This window comes from Hypomesus nipponensis, chromosome 23 (genome assembly GCF_054491055.1).
Source record: "Hypomesus nipponensis isolate SF chromosome 23, ASM5449105v1, whole genome shotgun sequence".
NCBI classification, from domain to species: Eukaryota; Metazoa; Chordata; class Actinopteri; order Osmeriformes; family Osmeridae; genus Hypomesus; species Hypomesus nipponensis.
The window spans coordinates 14,960,207-14,982,361 of NC_140383.1; the positions used below are offsets into that span (position 1 = coordinate 14,960,207).

General features: G+C 41.4%; 1 pseudogene; it reads right to left on the reverse strand.

The window, feature by feature from the left end:
* Positions 1 to 3,392: 3,392 nt before the first annotated feature.
* Positions 3,393 to 22,155, reverse strand: part of LOC146234362 (uncharacterized) — a 46,049-nt pseudogene continuing 27,286 nt past the window's right edge.

A 22,155-nucleotide genomic window follows, 5' to 3' on the forward strand; every position in this document is an offset into this window, starting at 1 on the left:
CAGGGTCCGGAACGGACCATGGTTTATTTTTCTGGCCCTTACCTCTCCCCTTGACTCCCATTCAAAATTGATTTCGGTTTAGGAGAGCACAGTGCCCGTACCCCTGGGCATCTTTCTCCCATAGTCCAGAGTTCTGGGGGTAATTTTGTTCAAAGTGTCTATGCTTTGTGTCATAGTGACATTTCACGTTAGCTCTAGCGTAAAAAAAAAGAAATGGTTTTCTCTTATCTATCACAGAGCCACAGAAAAAGAGAGTTGCGACACTTCCATAGACTCCCATTGTTATCGAAGAATGCAGAAGTAAAGCGTGTCTCATGCGACCTATAGTTCCAAACATTGTATTTTCCACCGTTGAACCCCATTCATTTTGAGTGTCTCCAAAGCAAGTTAGCTGGTAAACAGGCGCGTTTCTACACTGGGGCCTACAGGGGCCAGTGCCCCTGTAAAAATGTCCCTGGCCCCCCCTGTGGCCCCCCTGAGCTGACTGAAAAAAAAAAGAACGTTTTTTGTTGTTGTTTTTAACACGTTTTTCTTCTTCCAGTAGTCATAATAAACCGAGGAAGGGACATTGCAGCCTTTTTTGCCCCAGTAAACAAAGAAGTTAGAGAAACATATCAAGGTATTGAGAGAGTTGAGGAGCTGGAAGAGGGAGAGCCAGAGCATTTTGTATGATTTTAATGTGAAGCAAATTTAAGTATTTAATGTTTAAATATCATTTGTTTCCGTTTTTTATGTGACCCTCTGATTAAACACCGGCCCCCCCTTGGCCCCCCCAGTAAAATTAGTCTAGAACCGCCACTGCTGGTAAATTCATATTAATATACATTCATATTTTAACCACCACATATCAATTGTTATTAGTAGTATTTCATGTAGCAAACTTTAGTAACTTTCGTAAGATTGGCTTGTTAGATTCTAAATGCAGTTAGAGCTAGACTGTAAGTCTAGTGTCTAACGTACAGCTAAGCAACACTTTTACTGTAGCTAGTTAGAGAGCACGTGTATCATAACCAAAAGTCCGTTGGTTTATAGTATGTTGAATTTGTTCTAATTATTGGTGTTCGTTTGAGCTAGCAACAGTGAATTGCAGATTAGCATTGGGTCCCCTATCGTCCAGCAACGCTCAGCAGGAATATCAAGTCCACTCATTAGCTAGTTTGCTTAACTAGATGCATCTACTAGTAGTACTACTGCGGTCTAAGGTTTGTGAAAAGCAGACATTTAGATCACCTGCTCACTACAACAAAAGGAGTGGAAGATTGGTTGGTTGCAGTTGGTTGTCTTGTATATTCTGTTCTATTTTTTTCTATTGAACAGTTGCTGGTGATAATGGTTCGATACAACTTGCATCAAGTAGCCTACTACTAATATAAGTATTGTTAATGTGGTAAATTGTAAGTGGGCAGGTGAATAAAAACACGTTTAACAAGTCCCATTTACTTCAACAGTCGATGGTTAAACGTTAAGTGTAACAATATAGTCCTCATTAGGCTACTGTTTGTTATGTACAGTTGGTACAGTATGGTAGCTAGCATAGCCATTTCTAGCTCTGCTTCACAATATTGCGTTATGTATTACATTTACATAAAAAAATTGTCATTTAGCAGATGCTCTTATCCAGAGCAACTTACAGTAAGTACAGGGACATTCCCCCCGAGGCAAGTAGGGTGAAGTGCCTTGCCTAAGGACACAGCGTCATTTGGCTCGGCCAGGAATCGATCTGGCAACCTTCAGATTACAATCCCAATTCCCACATCGCTCAGCCAATTGACTCCCGTATTACAAGTTAACGTAATACATAAATGTTAATAAAGTATCAGACATGATACAACACACCAGTAACCTAGTAAGTAGACAAGGGGCCCTATCTTGCACCCAGCGCAATTGACTTAGTCAACGACGCAGGTGTCATTCCTAGTTTGCACTCGACGCAAAGCCGACTTTTCCCTCCACAGACGCACGTCGAAATGACTTTGCGCTCCCGTGGGCGGTTCAGCGAAAAAGGAGGCGTGTTCCGGCACAAACGTTCCCTGGTGCTATTTAGAAGTTTCCTAAAAACAATTCCGCCACTGACCGGGAAAAACGTGGTTTAAAATGAATGACGTAATATTCAGATGCTATTTTAAGGGCGCAAGCTTGGTCCGTGCGCACTGCTGGCGAGGCCAGGGTCTTCTTTCTGCGAAGCTAAGTTACATTGTTTTGATTTATGGCGTGTTACATTTCTTCAATGATTATAAAAAGATTTTCATAAGAAATTTCTATGCATGTGAACTTCATTTGTAACAACTGTGGCAATTTCCTCCCATGACTGTTTAACCGAAGCTAATTTGGTTTGTTCTTCCATGCCCATCAGAATTCAGAATTTGGTTTATTCGCCATGAAGCTTATGTTACACAAATACGCAATTTACTGTGGCAGGAAGGTGCAAACAATAAATGGGTATACATTAAGTACAAAAGTACATTAGTTAAACTAATTCTAAGAACTAAAAAATAAAATATATGTGAAAATAAGAATAAGAATCTGAATAAACAGCATGAGCGGGCAATTTAGTGCAATGAGAAAACTGCTCTGCCTTTCCCTTACAAATGTCTCTATCTTTTACGGCTCTGACGAGAACGTCGGTCTCCTCCTGTGAACCGCTACTGGCGTGCGCCTGGCAAATCCGCCGTTATAATAGCAATTCGCCATGGAACAAGCGCTGCTCTTAAAGGGAATGTGAGATGATGCTCTGATTGGTTTATTGCACGTTACGCCCAAACCACACCCATAAGTAATGTAGCTACTTCAGACCAACCCTTTTTAGATTTGCGCCAGGCGTAAAGTCATTTATCCCGCCGGCAAAATAACAACCAAGCTGAAGTCACGCCCACAAAGTTACTTGCGCTTTGCGTTTTGATACTTGCGTTTCAGATCGTCAAAATAGGGGGGATTTTTGTGTTGATATACCGAAAGTATATCCGTGAATCGAGATGGTGCTGCTGTCTGTCCAGCTGAAAACCATTCAAACAGGCTGACAGCAGTGGAGTTTTTTTACTAGAGCGAGCTACCGGAACCACGTGATAAAAAGCTCTAGCTTTTTCCCTGTGTTTCACTGGCAGTGAGTTTTCACAATGTTGTATTTCACTCCATTCTACACCAAACACGTCAGGGAGGACTGCCTTTTGTAGATACGAGTCAGCTGAAGATAGCCAGAATATAGGATTGCTTTAACCAAGCCTGTTTCATTCGTCATTTGCCTGAGAAAGCGATTTCCGTTAGCCAGCTTCATTGAAAACCATTCAAACCGGTTGACAGTAGTGGGGTTTTTGGAACTACAGCGAGCTACAATAACCACGTGATCAAGTGTTGGCGAGATCAAAGCGTGTCACAACTCTCTTTTTCTCTGGCTCTTATCTATCATTGCAGTTTGTGGTAAATTGGCATATTGGCGCCCCCTTCAAACAGCTGCAGGCACCACCTGCTTGCTGAGACGGTGCAGTGCAGCATTTTCCTTCGTTTGTCGCCGCCAGGTGGTAGCGGTGCTCGTTCCGTGGGTTGTCGGGGGGCGGCCGACGGGGTAGGGGGCGGCACAAGATTTCTTCCTCCGGTGGGGTGGGGGTACCTATGATACGGCAAAAGTATACGTATGATACACGGTATGATACGTGTCCACTGCAGACACGTATTATATTCTCATGTAGGTAAGTACATGACATGTGCACCAGTAGATACTATTTCAAAAGAAATTCCTGCATTAAAATAATGTATCATGACAGTTTGTATGATTTGGTCATTTAATATCACACTAGCATCACGGAAAACAATTACACTGCACTAAACTGTAAGTGTAAATGTAAAGTGAAAATAACAAAACCAGTCAGTATGATGACTTGAGCGAATATCATTCACGTCCTACTAAAACAGCGGCCACGCGAAAGGGAATGAGGAAACTGTTTCCTCTACTAAAAAATAAAATTTGGGTCCAGTGAAAAAAGGATCCAAAGACTCGTAGAAAGACCGAGTTGGGAAATGAACAAATTGTTCGTTTCCTCTAACTACAGAGCCTATGCAGGTCACGTGAAAAATTATCCAAACACTCGTAGAAAGACCGAGTTGGGAAATGAACAAATCGTTTGTTTCTTCTAGCTACAGAGCCTGTGCAGGTCACGTGAAAAATTATCCAAAGACTCGTAGAAAGACCGAGTTGGGAAATGAACTAATCGTTCGTTTCCTCTAGCTACCAGTACAGAGCCTATGCAATTCAAGTGAAAAATGATCCAAAGACTCGTAGAAAGACCGAGTCGGGAAAGGAACAAATCATTTCTGTTTACTTGGACAAGCCTATGCAACAGTCCCGATGCGCGGCCATGAGAAAATGAACAAATCACTCTTTGAGAGGACTCGTTACTCCCGAGTCCTTGGAAGGATTTGTTCAAAATGAACGAATCGTTCACGAACGACACATCACTGACACACATAACTTGCGTTACTCACAGAGGTTGCGGCCAACGTGAAGTGAGTGAGTTGTCCTGGTGATTACAGTTATTACAACTCCCGATTGGAGCTTTAGATTGGACACGGAAGATATAAAGCACATCTAGTAGGAAAAAAATATAGGCTATAGCACAAACTCATGCACCAATGAATTGCGTCTAGGTATTGCAGTCCGGATCTGGACCAGAGTCCGTTTATTGAGTACCCACCGCAGACAGTAAAAGATACGCAGCAAGAAAAAACACTAGTAGTTCACGCTTGCGCGCATAGGCTACTGCTGATTTGCTTATTTCCTATTTATTTGTTTGGTGGAGGCAATCCAGAATTACCGTTGGTGCAATTATAATCAGCCACCCCCCCCCTTGAAAAAAATTATTCGGATCTGCACGATTCACGCAAGTCACCCAAACTGACGTGAAAAAAGCGGGAGGCGCCGAAAAAGGCGCTGTTTGCATCCCTGGGGGTTAACATGGATGACGAGCTCTCCCTCACGGCCCACATTGCTACAGTCTCCCGGTCGTGTAGATTCACCCTCTACAACATCCGGAAGATCAGGAGATACCTGTTTAACCACTCCACCCAGCTGCTAGTCCAAGCACTGGTCCTCTCCAAGTTGAACTACTGCAACTCGCTGCTCACTGGTCTCCCAGCATGTGCAACCCGCTCGCTTCAGAGGATTCAGAACGCAACGGCCCGCCTGGTCTACAATCTACACAGACGCTCCCATGTTTCCCGGCTCCTCATCTCTCTCCACTGGCTTCCCATTAACGCCCGTATCAGATTCAAGACCCTGGTACTGACCTTCCGAGCAGTGAACGGGACTGCACCCGACTACATCAAGTCTCTCCTGCAGCCTTACACCCCCACCAGTCACCTACAGTCTTCTTCAGACAACCGCCTGGTGGTCCCACCGCTCAAGACCGCCTGGTCCCAACACAAGCTCTTCTCCTGCATCCATCCCAATGGTGGAACTAGCTCCCCACCTCCATCAAGGACACTGACTGTCTCCCCACCTTCAAGAAAAGGCTCAAGACGCACTTGTTCCGGGAGTACAACGGCACTTAGGAATGCTTGATTGGACCTGACTTGTTGCTCTTGTAGGTTAGTTATAACGAAGTTAACTCTTGAACTCTAGTACTCGCTGTGAAATATTTTACTGTTGATTGTTCCTCTACAGGTACAGTCTTGCACTTTTTGGGGTTCATGTTGTTTTAATTTGTAACTTGTATAACTGCATGCTCTTCTGGGTCTTCCCGTTGGCACTTGTTTGGTTTTTCACAATGTATGCTTCATGTTTTGGCTGCTTGCAATGTTTGGGACTACCTCATTGTTATGATCAGTGACCTATGCTCTTTTGTAAAGTTCTCTCTTGGAAGTCGCTTTGGATAAAGTGTCTGCTAAATGCATAAATGTAAAATAGGCACATAATTGGACAATGCCATGGATACCCCCACGCTCTACTTAAACTGGTGATTGAACCAAGATTAGTTTGAGGCAATGGTATTGTTGTTGTGATTAATTGTGTAGTATTGGGTACTGGTAGTAAGGAGGATGGCAAACACCTTATGTCTTTTCTAGGAGACAGACTGTGAGTCAGTGAGGGTGGTGAAAGGGAAAGAGCCAGGGAGAGACTTCAGATGATTGTGTCACAGCCATGGCAGGACCGGGGGTCAACCTTTTTGCCAGCAGCACCAGTATAGGAGACAGTGGCACAGCACTGTCTAGTCACCTCAGTGGTGGCACAGAACCATATCAGCCACACCTACAATTTATAGAACTGCATACTCTTGCCAACAAAGTGTTGACACTTCAAGAGAAATGATTTTGCGATTTTCCCAGACTTTATGATGGTTCAATTGAGATTATTTTAGATGAGACTGCACCATGCCCATTGTAATTACATAAACTGCACCCATACAGTGTACAGTACATACTGGCCTTTCTTGGTATTGCTGGTTGTAAATACTGTACACCTGCATTCATACTTGACTGATAAGAAACACTACTATAACTAAATTTGAACAAGTTGAGACAACCCTTCAGTTACTAACTATAAATTATCCAGGAGTATTAAAGGGGCGATTGATTGCAAAACTGATTTTACCTTGTCATAGTTGAATAACGACAGTTCGGTGGGTAAAATGAACATACAGTGAATATCAAAGTCCATTGACACCTCTTTCCTATGCAAATCTCAAAAAGAAAACATTTGGCTGTAAAACGCTAGCTTTTCAACAAAGCCACCGGTGTGACGTAGGACGGGGGACCGCTCTTTTTGGCTCTGGTCTGTATCTTTGTCACGCCCCAAAATTTACATCCAGACCAGCCCGAGGTAGCGTCTATCTCCAATACTAGTTTAACTGCGCGCTGCTCTGTGTAGGCTACTTATAAGGAATTACAAAGAAGAACGTTTTGAATTATAACAAGGATATTGAAAATGGACCACGGTCGTAAATGCTGTGTTCCAGGCTGTACAGGAAACACTCACAGTCTTCCCAAGGAGCCAAACATTCGACAGGCATGGCTGCTGTTGTCTATGAGAAGATCCCGGCGAAGTTCGACACTCAATCATTCATTTGCTCTGAACATTTCACCCAAGACAGTTTTGACAACCCTGGACATTTTTTTTTTCCTAGCAGGATTTGCTAGGAAGCTGAACCTGGAAAGAGGTGCTGTTCCGACCGTATGCTGTAAGGACAGTATGATGTTGTGCTAACAGATATTAGCAATGCTAACGTGTCCTTTATATAGCATAGGTAGAATGCTAAATATGTTTCTACACACATCAAATGACTCTAGCTAGACTAGCTGTAGTCGGCATTCGAAGGGAAGCTTCCAAAAAAATAGCCAGAAAACGAACAGCAGTCTGGCTTATTGCTAACACCTGTCTAGATAATCTATTTGAAAGAACTGGAGAAAGACAGGTGCAAGATACAGGATAAGTTAGCATTGCTAGTAACTGTTACTAGTAACACCTAGACTGTAGTAGGCATGTAAACTAGTTTCGCTTGCTAACGCAAGAGCATAGGTAGAATATGTGATAATTTAGCCTAGTTTATTGGCAATGGGGCTGATATGCAGATTTTCTGTGTACAGAGAAGCTTGAGTCACTTGCTGTGGTCAAGAGGTCACGCAGCAGGTCTTGGACAATACACATATATAGATAGAGAATGTGCTAATTTCACCTTTGGAAAGAGCAACATGCAGAAAATAGTACAAACGATGAGTGATGAACAAACCACCTGTGTGTTGTTCTCCCTGTGCATTAAGTTGTGGAATGTGTACCGTTTAAGGACATGTTTTGGTGGTTACCATATTTGTATGGTCCAGCTCATGTATATAATGTCTACCTGAGAGACATGTTTCTCACTCATGCCTATTACTCTGTTGTGGACTGATGGTATGATCCGAGCTTGATAGCTAATAAACAAAGTCAACTCTTTTTCATTGTGGTGCGTTCCTTAGCCCATCCTCCGACAGAATATCATCTAACAGGGGCTAATGTTGTTTCATGTTCCTGACTGTGTTTCATTCAAATAAATAACCCACAAATAAATAACCCACAAACCATGTTTGTCCAGATCTTTGTCAGGTTATTTTTCAGCAAGATATCTAGAGCTAGCTAACTGAAGCCGAGTTGAATCACAATATGGTTTGGTTGCTAAGCCTAACGTTCTACCCACCCAAGTCAATCCAGTTTGCTTCAACAACAGAAGTGGAAACAAGTAATGTTATCATTTCAAATGATATGTAGTCAATCTGTTGACAACAGTGTTGTGTAGATTTATTTGCGTGTTTTTATTTCAAGTCTCCACCTTCGGTGTTTCAGTGAGTGCTGCTTTTGGCTGTGTTGCGTTTTTGCTCCCCAGCTTCACTCGTTGAAAACCAACCAATCAGTGTGCAGCTTATCTAAATATTAACGAGCATACCATAAAAGGAGAAAAGCTAGTGTTTTTTCCTGGGAACATTTCAGAAGATCTATCAGGGGGCATAGAAGAGCACCCGGGCCATTTTCAACCCAACCAATGTTACATACCCCCCCAAAAAACATGTTGGTGTCCCCCTCAGAAATTGACCTTGAGAAAAGATAATTGTCCCCCCAAAGTTGATAGCAGATTTTCGCCACTGATGCTACTGTCTGTCCCATTGAAAACCTGTTGAGCATATTTGATAATATAGCAAAGCCATGTTAAAGTGTCTATGCAGTGACGTCATAATTGGGGTGTGCTTGCCTTCGGTGAGCACAAACCATTGTTATCTCACATATATATTATTTATTATTTATTGTTTCTTTTCGCCCCCCTAAGGATGCCTCAATATTTGGACTACATAGACAACGGCGATGTCAAAAGGTTCGTCTCGGTAGCGATTGCGTTGGTTGTATTGGGATTTATGTTCCATTGCACGGTTTAAGTAGAAATTACGTTTTTGTGGCAAAAAGTGAAGCTAACGGTGGCTAACTTGCTAGCCACAGTCACTGACGCCACTAACGTCACCAACGTCACGAAAACTCGCGTGACTATCTCTAGCAGAACATTAGTTTCCCATCTGTTAACTTGGGGGATACTAATCTGCAAGGCAGCTGCAGAAACGCCACAAGCAAAGAGGCCAGGGTGATATTTAATCATTTTACTTTGTGGTGTGAAACATAATTGTGAAATGTAATGTACAATATTAGCTGATATTATTAAGTAAGTAGGCCCACATCTACTTTCGGAAACGGTAGTCTACTATTTCACTGAAGCATTAGCATCATGACATTAGCCTCTGTTGCTTGGGCAACACATACTACAGTGGTCATGATGCATCTGTTTTCAATCGTTAAAATAAACATTCCTCACAAATACGTTTTTGTTGTAGGATTTATTTTGACATTAATAAACGATTTGTTGGTGAAATGACCATTACCTGTGGTTTCAAATCAGTGTGGCGGCTCACTGCAACGCTGTAGCCTACCCGAGACACTAATGAGTAGCTAACAAAAACATCTCTTTAGAGATGTTTAGAAAGTCAAACGGCGACGGAACATGTTTGGCTTTCCCCTTACTCAAAAGTTTTTCAATAGGTGAAAGTATCTGACTACTAACCTGAACTTCATTGCCACAGCCTAAACTTTGTCAATGTCAAAACTTTGTCTGTTCATGAAAATAATTAATGTCAGCCTGCTTCAGCCTTGCTTAGCTGTAGGATATACATTTTACTGGGTCTTGCTGCGCTGCTTGATTTATTGAAATTATTATGAAATGTTATGTTTTACTAGCCATTTGCCTTCTTAAGCAAATCACAGTATTTCCCACCCCTCATGGTGTAACTGAGACGACCGTAAATAGCCTAATTCATCTTTCAAGTAATAAGCCCCCGTTGAAGTGTTGAGCAGGAAATTAGCTGGTCTGTAGAGATCTTGGGTTGGTGGTTTTACTGATGCAGAATTCGCTCAAATAAAATCGATAGACGTAACGAGTGGCACATAACGTGAAGTAGGCCTAACATTGCATTTGATTTTGTTTGAGTTTTAATAACTTGTCCAGTGCATCGGGGCAAGTAGCACTAGCCTAAATTGATCTTCCAGACTTGCCGTTAAAAAAAAAAGTACTCTTCCCGGACAAGCCTTAGCTACATGGCTAGACTGTTGATCCAGATCAGAATCCATCATATCTTGGACACTCAAAATCAGCGAATCTTGCAGCCAAATCAAGTAGCCTATATTTATAGGCCTTTATATGGCTACAAACTTCTGCTCGGTTTCTAGCTGGCTACTTGTTACCAAGTTACAACTTTGTTGCAGGGGCATTCTTTGTCTACATTGCGAGCTAACAGTGTCCGGTAATTATGTTGCTATAAATAATGATGTTAAACCGAGACCACTAAGCCCTCAAAGAAAATGTAAGGTCAAAGAAACAAAAGAAAGGTTTGAGGTTACTCTGAAAATTATTAATAAAATAGGCTTCTAATATTAAACTGCTAAATCCTTCTCTAACTAGGCTCCTCTATGATGCATAATGAAACTTAACGTTTTTTAAGTAATCAATAAGCCTACGCTTGCCCTCATTACTCAAATGATGCCGTTCAGGGCGTTCAAATTACATAATAGGGCGATGATAGGAGGATAATAGGACATAATAGGGCAACCAACAAGTTGTTTATATCTGATTACAATTTAATAAGTTATCTAGCGCTGCATCTTCATGAGCTACATTTGGCCTCCTTCTCTTCCAACCAACCAGTATCACCTCTCCTCCATCTGAGTGATGCATGTCATTTTTACAAACTTATTATCAAGGGAACACAATGGTCAGAACTGTAGTCATACACTTAAATGCTTTTTGAAATATGTAAACACCAGGAGTGTATGGAAAGCGGGGGCAGCCACAAGCACACCCTCACAATTTCCCCAGAAATTGTATGCTCTCTAGTTGGAACGTGTACCTGCGTGATCAAGGATGTTGTTGAGAGCATGCACAAAATAAACGGTCAGTGTGTGAGTTCCTAGACCAAAGAGAGATGGTAGTCTGTACTCTTTTCTCCCGTGAATATTTAATACTAGTAGATAGCTAACCACACTGGTGACTGTGAAACGATAGACTGCTGCAGAATGTCTAACGCAACAGATTATGGGCCCAGCCATGCAGGCCAAAGGTGGTTCAGACTTTTATTCGACGGTGAAGAGAAAAGTTATGAGCTCTGGGAGACAAGGTTCCTCGCGCACATGGAGTTATGTCGGCTCAGAGAAGTTATCTTGGAAGACCAGGAGATACATGAGGACGACGAAGAAGCTCTTGCGGAAGACGAGGCAAAGAACAGTGAGGCATATGCAGAGCAAGTGCAATGTCTAGACAACAAGAGCTTGTCATTGGTAACAGGGGCGTTTTGTACATGGGGGCCTACAGGGGCCAGTGCCCTTGTAAAAATGTCCCTGGCCCACCCTGTGGCCCCCCTGAGCTGACTGAAAAGAAAAAAAAAAGTTGTTTTTTTTAACACGTTTTTCTTCTTCCAGTAGTCATCATAAACCGAGGAAGGGACATTGCAGCCTTTTTTGCCGAAGTAAACAAAGAAGTTAGAGAAACATATCAAGGTATTGAGAGAGTTGAGGAGCTGGAAGAGGGAGAGCCAGAACATTTTGTATGATTTTAATGTAAAGCTAATTTAAGTATTTAATGTTTAAATATCATTTGTTTCCGTTTTTAATGTGACCCTCTGATTAAACACTGCCCCCCCTGGCCCCCCCCAGTAAAATTAGTCTAGAACCGCCACTGGGTGGGTCACAATGACTGATGGGTCAGAATGACCCGAAGAGAACACAAGGGTTAACGTAGATTGGTAAATTGGTATAGGTTTAGAAGCCTAATAATGATGTAGGCTACATACAAAATTAGCATCTCCCTAAAGCATGACTGGACAGTTCAGAAATGGTCAAATGTGTGTTCAAACCTCTAGTCTTTTCCACAGATCACATCCTTAGGATGTAAGCTTTCAGAAAATAAATGGTTTAGGTGGTTGAATCAGTTTCCCTAAATGGCACAGCCCAAAAAAGTATCAGCCATATACTCCATTTACCAATACCAAATTTATTATGCATGGGCAGCATACTAATATGGAGAGAAGGAAATCTCTCTTGTCTCATTAGATAACATCCTGAGGGTATAAGCTTTCAGAGGATATATGGTTTTAATGGTTGAATCAGTTTTGCCTTCATGTTACAGACTAACATGTAGCAATTGCGAATTGCCAAAATTATAAGTTGAGCAACCTTGGGTATTTTGGAAGACAATTCTGAAATAAAGGGTTTTTCTTCTTTTTTTCAGTCGTTAGAAAAACTAGCATGTTAGCTAATAGTCAGAGAGCTGTGCATGCTTGTCGGCTAAGTTATTACCTTTGGCAATTTCAGAATCTGCCTTTGAATGACCTGCACATTTTATTATAGCAATGTTAGTTGGTAACATTATAGCATCCAATAATCCTCTTACTAAATCCGCATGTTGTATAGGCCTACATGCAGTGGTTACAAAACCTAAATTTTCCCAAATCTTACTGAAATCATGTACCACTGAAAATGCATATTTGGAGTCTGTATATAGGGTAACTGATTTATCTTTGGCGTATATACAAGCTCTGGTCAACGCTACTAATTTGGCAGCTTGAGCAGAAGACACAGGTAATCTATGTGCTTTGATACAGTTCCCTAAATTATCCACTATGGAATATCCCAAAAGAATAGTTCTATCATCTGGGTGCATTGCTGAACCATCACAAAATAGAGTAAAATCACTATGTTCCAAAGCTGTTTGTTGTAAGTCTGTCCTAGTAGTCTAGTATGTTTGATTAAATCTTGTATCTAGTTAGGTGCATGTGGACATAAATATTAACCTGGCAACAAAGAGGTGAGTCCATCACCCTGGTCTGGTCTGGAGAGTGTGGCTGCTGGTTTACTCTTTTCTATTACAGAAAACACAATGTTATTCTCAACATCTAACATTGTAGCTCACGCAAAACACAACATATTCTTTGTAGTATGTTTTTAAATTGCAAGAGATTCAGATGTAGTCCTAGGAACATGATCATTTTACCTTGAGCAGTGCTGGGGTCCAGTCTGTCACCAGACGGTTTAGACTGAGCAGCAGATGGCTTCTTACATCCTGAAAGACAAGACAAAAAGTTAGTCACTGTGTAAAAGTTATATTTCAGACTGACAGAGGCAAATTGCATGTGTGCTTTGTTTGCATGTAAGAACGTCTCTCAACTGGATCTGTCAGCAACAATCAAACAGCTTTGATTTTAAATAAATCATTTTGTTCAAAAACCTGTTAAGCAAACAATGCAAACAGTGGCATGCACATTCATGCAGTCATCATGCAGAGTATAAGACAAATAACACTTACCATCAATGATGGAGAGGATGTAAATTCATGATCAGAGTTTTGAACAGCAGAACACCATAAACATTGAACAAGGCCAGGAACGTGGCATGAACATGGAATAAGGCCAGGAACGTGGCATGAACATTTACCAAGAGTCATGTCTTGGTCCCAAAAACTGATATGCAAAGAGACCTCGGCCTGCTGGTCTCTTATTCCTGGGAGACGAAGATGCACTGAAGACAGGGCAGCAGCTAGTGACAAAGCAGAGATGAAGAGATGTACAACATGCTGTCAAGTAGCAGTTCAAAAGCATATTGCTTTAAATGTGTCCTCAGTCACACACAACTAGGCCCACAAAAGAACATTCACTTACAGCCCTGTTTGATCTTCCATCTTGGAGGGGGAGATGTTCAGCATGGCTTGCTCCAGGTCTTCATCTTCATCCATGACTGTGGTGCAAACAGGAAAGAAACAGAATGTATTCCTTTCACTGTACAATAGTTACATTTATATCCTATCTGTTACATGCTTCAAATGAATGTTAACCATGATCACTAGCATTAAATGACTTAGTATATTTAATTAATACTGATGACCTACCCATGGCTTGGCTGGAGGCGAGCAGAGGAGAGGACATGGATTCGTCCTGGGTCTTCTTGGTTAGGTACAGCTTCAGTTTGTCCATGCTAGTCCCTGGAGTGGTGGTCCGGGACAAATGCTGCAAAGCCATCTGCCCGACACTCCCAGATGTCACCCCAGGTCCTTGTTGGCATGCGGCCAAAGCCAACCTGTCGGTCCTCCTCCACTCAGCTGACAGCCACCGTCCTCCTGGCCTCGTACTCCAGCACTTTCCTTGAAGGAATTGGCATACCCAACAAAGGACCGCAGGCTGTCTTTGCTGGGCCCATCCAAAGGCACGCCAGCTGTTTGCTCCTTTTCAAATTGTTTAATGAGGTACAGAGTGTACCCCACACCATTCTCAAGGATCCATCTGAACAATTTCCCCTTAAACTTTCCAAACTGTAAAGTATACTCCCCCAACACCTCAGTTTGGTCAGACACATCCCCCCCTCTGTCACGGACTACCCTTGCCCTCATCTGTTCCTTCTTTATGGGTGCTGACTTGTCCTTCAGAGAGACAGAGGGGTCCTTCCAACGCTTGGCTTCCTCATCTTGCATCCCTGCATCTTGGAGAAGGTAGCCATGTGACCCCTCCCGAAAGACCACCACCACTCTCCCGGGATAAAAACTAAAAACTTGCTTGGACATCTGTATTTAAAAGAAATAACACATTCAATAATTACAGCAGATTACATTTCAAGAGGGGGTGGTAGTCAGAGTATTTTCAAACAACACTGCCCCTAGATCTGTATCTATTCGGTGAGTGTGCTTACATGGTGAGTGTGCCTCATCTCAACTCCCCCATCCCCCACCCATCCCCCTCAATGTCCTTTGTCTTGGAATGTGTCTTAGCTGGTAACAGCTCTCTTATAACATGACTTTTATTCATGATTCACTGTTAATTTTACATAACATGCTGGCAAACCATTGTCGGTATATTGTTAGTAACTAACGTAACTTTGGGAAGTTATAGTAGTACCAACGTAATATTGTATTAGTGGCTACTGTACTAGTACATACAGTTAAATTCATTCATACTGTTAAGGTGCCAGTATGGTACTCCGACTCCGTTACGGATGGGCGGGGCGCCGGATAGGACGGATAAAGGTGCTTGTATGGTACTCCGACTCCGTTACGGATGGGCGGGCTGCCGGATAGGACGGATTAATTAGCATTTCTGTTGCCTTTATGGTTCTCCGAAGGCTGGGGGTGCTGAAAACAATTCACCGCCAGAACAGTAGGTGGAGAAGCGTTTTTTTGTCGAAAACACGTTGCTTTGTTGCGTCTTTGTAAGTTAGAAATCGTCGTTGTTTATCTCCCACCTCTCATCACATGTGTGACACTCTTAGCTGTCACTAGTCAGACGATGAGTGCAGCAGGTGCAGTCACATAATATTATATTAAAGACAAACTCAAGGCCCGCCGCGTCATTTTATGTGGCCCACGGAAGATTAATGGGCTATTGAAATAAGTCTACGCTGCTTTAGAGCGTGCATTGACCATAAACGACATCTCTCACCATGCATTTCAATTGTGTTACGGCAAAGTGACGACATCCCGCCTCTAGAAAGCAGTGTATGCACATCAGTGTTAAACGCAAAGTTTAACTGGGTGAAGGCGAGCATGGTTTGAATGACAGCACTCCAATGCAGCCGGTTCTGCGTATGGAGGACCAAACCTGCCATATTTAAAAATGAATGAATGAATGAATAAATAAATGTCCACATCCATGCATTTAGACATAAATAAATGAATACATGTACTAATTAATGCACAATTGTCAATCAATATTACCTTATAATTTACATGTATTTATGTATTTATTTGTGTATTCATTTATCTATTCATTTATTTATTCATTCATTTATTCATTCATTTATTCATTCATTTATTCATTCATTCATTCCTGTATTTCTTCTTCTCAATATGTTAATGAGATGTGTCAATCAAAATAGGTAGGCGGTATTTGACACACCATTGGCTAATCGTTTTCCACGCTTTGTATTCGATTATGTAGCCTTACATCCATCCTTGCTGTCATGGACAACATAGCCTACATGGACAGGCTGGCCGACCTTGTTGAAAACAAAGATTTAATTCACCATATATGATATTTGGATAAACAAACATGTTATAAAGATTTTAATACGTTAGTTGTGGGCTATCACTTAACACCCAACTTCACTACGCTGACCGGCCAACCATGTGTTTACCCCGATAAAAACGTAAACATTTTAAAATAAAAAATCCTGATTGTTGATTGTCAAACCAACATATTTGTCCTGTGTGTAAGAGCGAGATAGACAATCTGGCATATAGCCCCCAATCAAGCAGAAGAGAAATTTGTGAAGATTGACGACACAAAGTTAATCATCGAAGATGAAAAGTAGCTTAGTCCTAAATGGAGTTGTATGCCCCATAGCACATATTTTACAAAGACTACGGCAACAAAAGCCAAACGTTGCCACGTTATATTGGGAATGGGATGCCGTTGCGACGGTTATTGTTGGAGCAACAAGTTGCCTTGGGCGCTTCGCAGCCAGTGTGTCCCAGGCGTTAGCTAGATTGAATCTATGGCTCTGGATTGATTGCAATGTCTGAACATCAGTTTCCACGCCTACTGGCCTCCTCTCATTATCATATTGGGAACAATGAATGAATGAATGAACGAATGAATGAATGAATAAATGAATAAATAAATGAATATATAAATGAATGAATAAATCAATCAATCAATAAATCAATACATAAATGAATACAAAATAAATAAATAAATAAATGTAAAATATATGTAACTATTGATTGACAAATGTGCATTAATTAATATATATATTCGTTTATTTCTGTCTAAATGCATGGATGTGGACATTTATTTATTCATTCATTCATTTGTAAATATGGCAGGTTTGGTCCTCCATATCTGCGAACGTACCCCATGTGCATTTTCAGCCAAGGTCCTCGGGCATTCAACCCAAGTTGGTATCGCTCTCGAACTTGGTTAGAGTACTCAGCCAAGCTAGCATGTTTCTGCTTCCCTTATCGACAATTTAGAGCCAGCAATGATGAAGACATCACCTTCATTAGACAAGGTTTTACCTAGGCTATTGGAAAACGGCATTGTTTATTTTACATAAAGCTCAAAAAGCTATTCTGCGTTCAGATGAAGGGCAAAACAAGTTTTGCTCTTGCGCTATGCGCGCTTGCATTTTGTCACCAAACACTGAGAAAAATTTGCAAATGTATCCTCCAAGAAAAAAAGCAGATTGTCCAAGAATTAAAAGGCGGACTTAAATTGCAGCATAATATGCCCTATGTTCAAAAAAAGCTACAACAAAAACACCATGTTTTTACATCGTTACTGACGTTACATCGTAGTTACAACTGGCCCTTTGACGGCAACCATGCTGATGTGGCCCTCGGTGAAAATGGGTTTGACACCCCTGCGATATAGACAAGGCTCTGGTTTTGTGAATTAATTTCTCCACCAAGTGTATAATCCACTGTGAAAAATGATAAACAAAAAGACTGATATAATTGGAAACAAAAAGATCCATACAAACTGTATGTAGGCTACAGTCAAAACTACAATGTACTACTCTAGGTCACTAAACTGTGGCAGTCAGTGCACAGACAACAAACTCACGTTTCTGAATTCGCTAGAGTAGAGCATAAACTAGCTCACAATAAAATTTCTCTCCAAGAAGTTCTCATCACAGACGTCTTTCAAAAAGACGACCTTAGAGAAAACGGCTTCCTGTCGAAGTCGGAAATGATGTAGTTTGGAAATGATGTCGTAGCGGACCAATCACGGCCAAGGGGTATCCGTCGCGTACAGCACGGCACGACAGGAATTTAAACGGTGCACGGGAAAGGTCTCCCTCGGCCCCGCAGACGACGGAGAGGGCGTTTCAGGGCGTTCCAACTATGCGTAGGCCCTTCCCATTTGTCCGTAATCGTATAGTACGGAGTAGCATATAACGGCCTTTAGAAAACCGCAAAACAGCGCCCCCTAAACCCCCCATAATGGCCACAAATGGTAGTATTCGACATGGTTAAGGATAGCCATAGAGAATGAATGGGAAAAGTTAAGGAAGTTAAGAATATTCATAGCAGCCTGCCGCGCGGTCGGGCTCCTTTGAAATGCAAGGTGGTAGGATCGAATCCAGCCACGGTCGTCAAGCATGTCGTGACACTGGATTATCTGATTAGCAAGGTATGCCAAAGTACCTGTCTAGCAGTATAATCATAATGGTAATGATAACATTTCATTGTCAGGGGATTTATAGTCAAGAAAAAGCGGATTTATTGTGCTTTGTAGATATAACGCTGCTACATCTAGCCAGCGCATTTTGTCTCAAAATGACATATTTACCAAACACATCGGCTCATCGTTACAAAAGTCGGTATACGTCTTTTGCGCAACGCTGTGAGGGTAATCGAAAGATTCGGGGTAGCCCCACTGCGTTGCCGAAAAGTATAATGCAATTTTTAAAAAGAGAAGGTTTTTTATTAAAAGTTTTGCTTTGCTTCTTTAGCGACTGAATTTCCATATCAAATGCTGCTTGGCCCCTTCATTGCTGCTTGCAGCTATATTTAGGGTTCCTCTGGTAGGAGGAAACCTATTGTTATAAGGATTCCTCCGTCAGGAGGAAACCTATTGTTAGGGTTCCTCCGGTAGGAGGGAACCCTATTGTTATTGGTGGTATTATTAGGATTCCTCCGTAAGGAGGAAACCTATTGTTATTGGTGGTTTTATTGTTATTGGTGGTTTTATTAGGGGCCAAGCAGCGAAGCTGCGAGGCACCTATTGTTATTGTTAGTTTTATTATTATTAGGGGCCAAGCAGCGAAGCTGCTTAGTTTTATTATAATTAGGGGCCAAGCAGCGAAGCTGCGAGGCACCTATTGTAATTGGTAGTATTATTATTATTAGGGGCCAAGCAGCGAAGCTGCGAGGCACCTATTGTAATTGGTAGTATTATTATTATTATTATTCTTAAGACTGGGTGTCTATGGCAGGCCCTAGAAGCGCTTGGTCGAAAGTTGTGAAATTTGGCACACTCATTAGGGACAGTCCCCTGGTCCAAGTCACAAAGTTTCATGTCCCATACTTTGGCACTCTAGCGCCACCAACGGGTCAAAGTTGGAGTTGTGTTTACACACGCAACTTTTGAACCGTATGTCCCATTTTCAAAAATGAGGTACCATTGGATTCCCTGGATCAAGCCGAGTGCAATGCACACCATGGCGTCAATTTCCGGTTATATAGATTTTCCGCTATTTCCGGTTTTATCAAAAACCTTTAAAAGCCTACTCCTCCTACCAATTTTGTCAAATCTTCTTCAAAATTACCAGATATGATCTTCAGACCAAGCTTCACAAAAGTTATCGAAGGATATTTGATTTTCAAAACCGTTTGTCCGGTATAGCCAATCAAATTCTGCAGAAAAGCCGCCAAACAGGAAGTGAAGCCATATCTCAGAAGTTCTTTGAAGCAGTGACACCAAAGTTGGTACGCCTACTCGGAACTTTATTCTAAGGATGTTCTCCAAAAATGGTGTCATGTGACTAAAAGGGGGCGTGGCCGGAAGCATAAACGTGTTTTGGCTAATAACTGTTGAAGTGTTTACCTTAATAAAGTAATTTTTTGTCTCTTGATGTCTTGTGAGATATCAAGCCTGGCCATTGATAACTTTTCATAATAACCGAATTGACGCGGCCGCCATTTTGGATTTCATGGAAAATATCAATATTCATCATATTTTTAACATGGTTTTTTTTTCTCAAATCCTCTCAATCCTCTTAAACTTCTTCAACGTTCTTCTTCCTCAATCTTTCAGCTACAGCCACCATTTAAACTTTAAAATGTTGACAAAACCCTAAACAATTTTTTCTGTAATTCAGCCTTTTGATATATTTTCAACTTTTTTTAATATCACTGATTATGTTTCATTAGTTTTTCAAACCGTTTCTGAGATTTACATGGGTGTCTATGTGAGAGTCTAGACTGCTGACTGAAACGCTTAGAGTGGAGGGGAGCTTCGAAATCAGTTTCAAAAAGTATTTCTAGTTTGCCAGCATTGCCACAATTTTCACTCTTCATGCTTCATTTTTGGATCAATAGATAGCTAATTATGTGTTGGTCGTAGACAGTTGTCTGTGGAATCCAACAGACTTACACATTTTTTCAGAGCCCCACAAAAGCGAGACAAAGTCCAACTCTCGCCCCATAGAGCCCAATGCAAATCTAGTGACACATTTCTCAGACAAAGCACAAGGACGACGATTTCTAAACTGCCAGTAGAGTCGTATTTCTTTCCGCACAGACATATAAAGGACATCTCTGGTTTCGGCAGAGTCTTGGGTCTCGGAAAATATCCTCATTTTTTTTATCGGACTTATAGTTTTGCGTCTAGGTTCACTTGTTTGAGGTGTGGATGCTAGGTAAATGTATATTATTCTCTCTGCCAAGCTTGTTAGCAATCATAGCTGCACCATCACCGTGGCAACCAAACAAACACGTTTGAGACCAATGTAAAATCTAGGGACACATTTCTCAGAAAAAGCACAAGGAAGACGATTTCTAAACTGCCAGTAGAGTCGTATTTCTGACCGCACAGACATATAAAGGACATCTCTGGTTTCGGCAGAGTCTTGGGTCTCGGAAAATATCCTAATTTTTTTGATTGGACTTATAGTTTTGCGTCTAGGTTAACTTGTTTGAGGTGTGGATGCTAGGTAAATGTATATTATTCTGTCTGCCCAGCTTGTTAGCAATCCTAGCTGCACAATCACCGTGGCAACCAAACAAACACGTTTTTGAAACTGCTGGTAGAGTCCTATTTCTGACCGTACAGACATATAAAGGATATCTATGGTATGGTATAAGATCACCGCAAGAGTTGGATTTACTGCTTCATTTTGAAAACTGAGTCGATCATACGAGGTAAGACAAGTTTCTTTACATGTGTTATCAATATTGTCAACATTGTTCAAATTAAAAGTCAAATGTTTTAGTTACGAAGCATTTATTTGTAGAACTAGGACTGGAGTGACGTGAGCAAAAAGAAGAACGATTTAGCTAATTTTGGGAAACCTGGATAATAAACATTAGCTAGGACCACCATGTACACTTTAAGCTAAATATTTATAACTTTTTGGGCAATTTAGCCGATTGTGGAATATAGTAAAACCTTGATAGTTACGCGGAGGAGTAACTACGCTGCTAGTTAGTTTTTCGACTTCACCCAATCGGTGCTTGTTGACAGGCAAGCAGCAAATCTCTTCTTATATCAACTTTTTGTGTGTGTGTGTGAAGTAAATAGTTACTAGCAATACTATGTCATATTTTAGCTAAAGATCAATAACTTTTTGGGCCAATGTTGTTGCTTCCGTACATTTGCCTGAGGTTGGGATAGGTAGGTTCAGAACTGCCTGGAAACTGGTTTGCTACTGCAGTTGGATAAGTTTAGCTTGTTAATTTTCTCATGTCATGAAACATCCTTCTATATTTTTGCAGATAGCTATACCCATCCATCATACAGACGTGATTTTAGGATGTTTGTATCTTACTATTCGCAAGGAAGGTGTGAAAGGGCTGTCCACAGTTCAACGTTATGGTTTATCGGATTTGGGAAGAACACACTGCAGGCTACTAATTTGATTTTTTTTCTGTTGTAGAGGTGAAGGAAGACTATCCCTGCAAGAGGAGGAGGCAGCTGACTGTTGATTACCACACAGGAGGAGGACCTCCTGAACCAGGAACTGCTGGAGGAAGACCAGGACGAGTAGGAGATGGAAAAATGAGATTGAACCTGATACCCAGCCAGGAACATCATCTGGGTATGTATCAATGTATATTATTTGTTTCTGTTTCCCATAAGACTAATACTCATAATAATCAGATTATTATGCTAAAACCTGTAGTCCCTCCTTTGTCGTCACTTCACACAACCCATATTCCCTAGAATGGAAAAAAATCCTGTAACACAGTGGTTCTCAAATCGGTCCTCAGGTACCACCTGTCCTGCATATGAGATGTTTTCCTGCTCCAACACACCTGATTGAAATAAATGGGTCGTTATCTAGCTCTGTAGAAGCCTGGTAACAAACATGCATTTGAATCAGGTGTGTTGGAGCAGGGAAACATCTAAAACATGCAGAACAGGTGGTATTTGAGGACAGATTTGAGAACCACTGCCTGG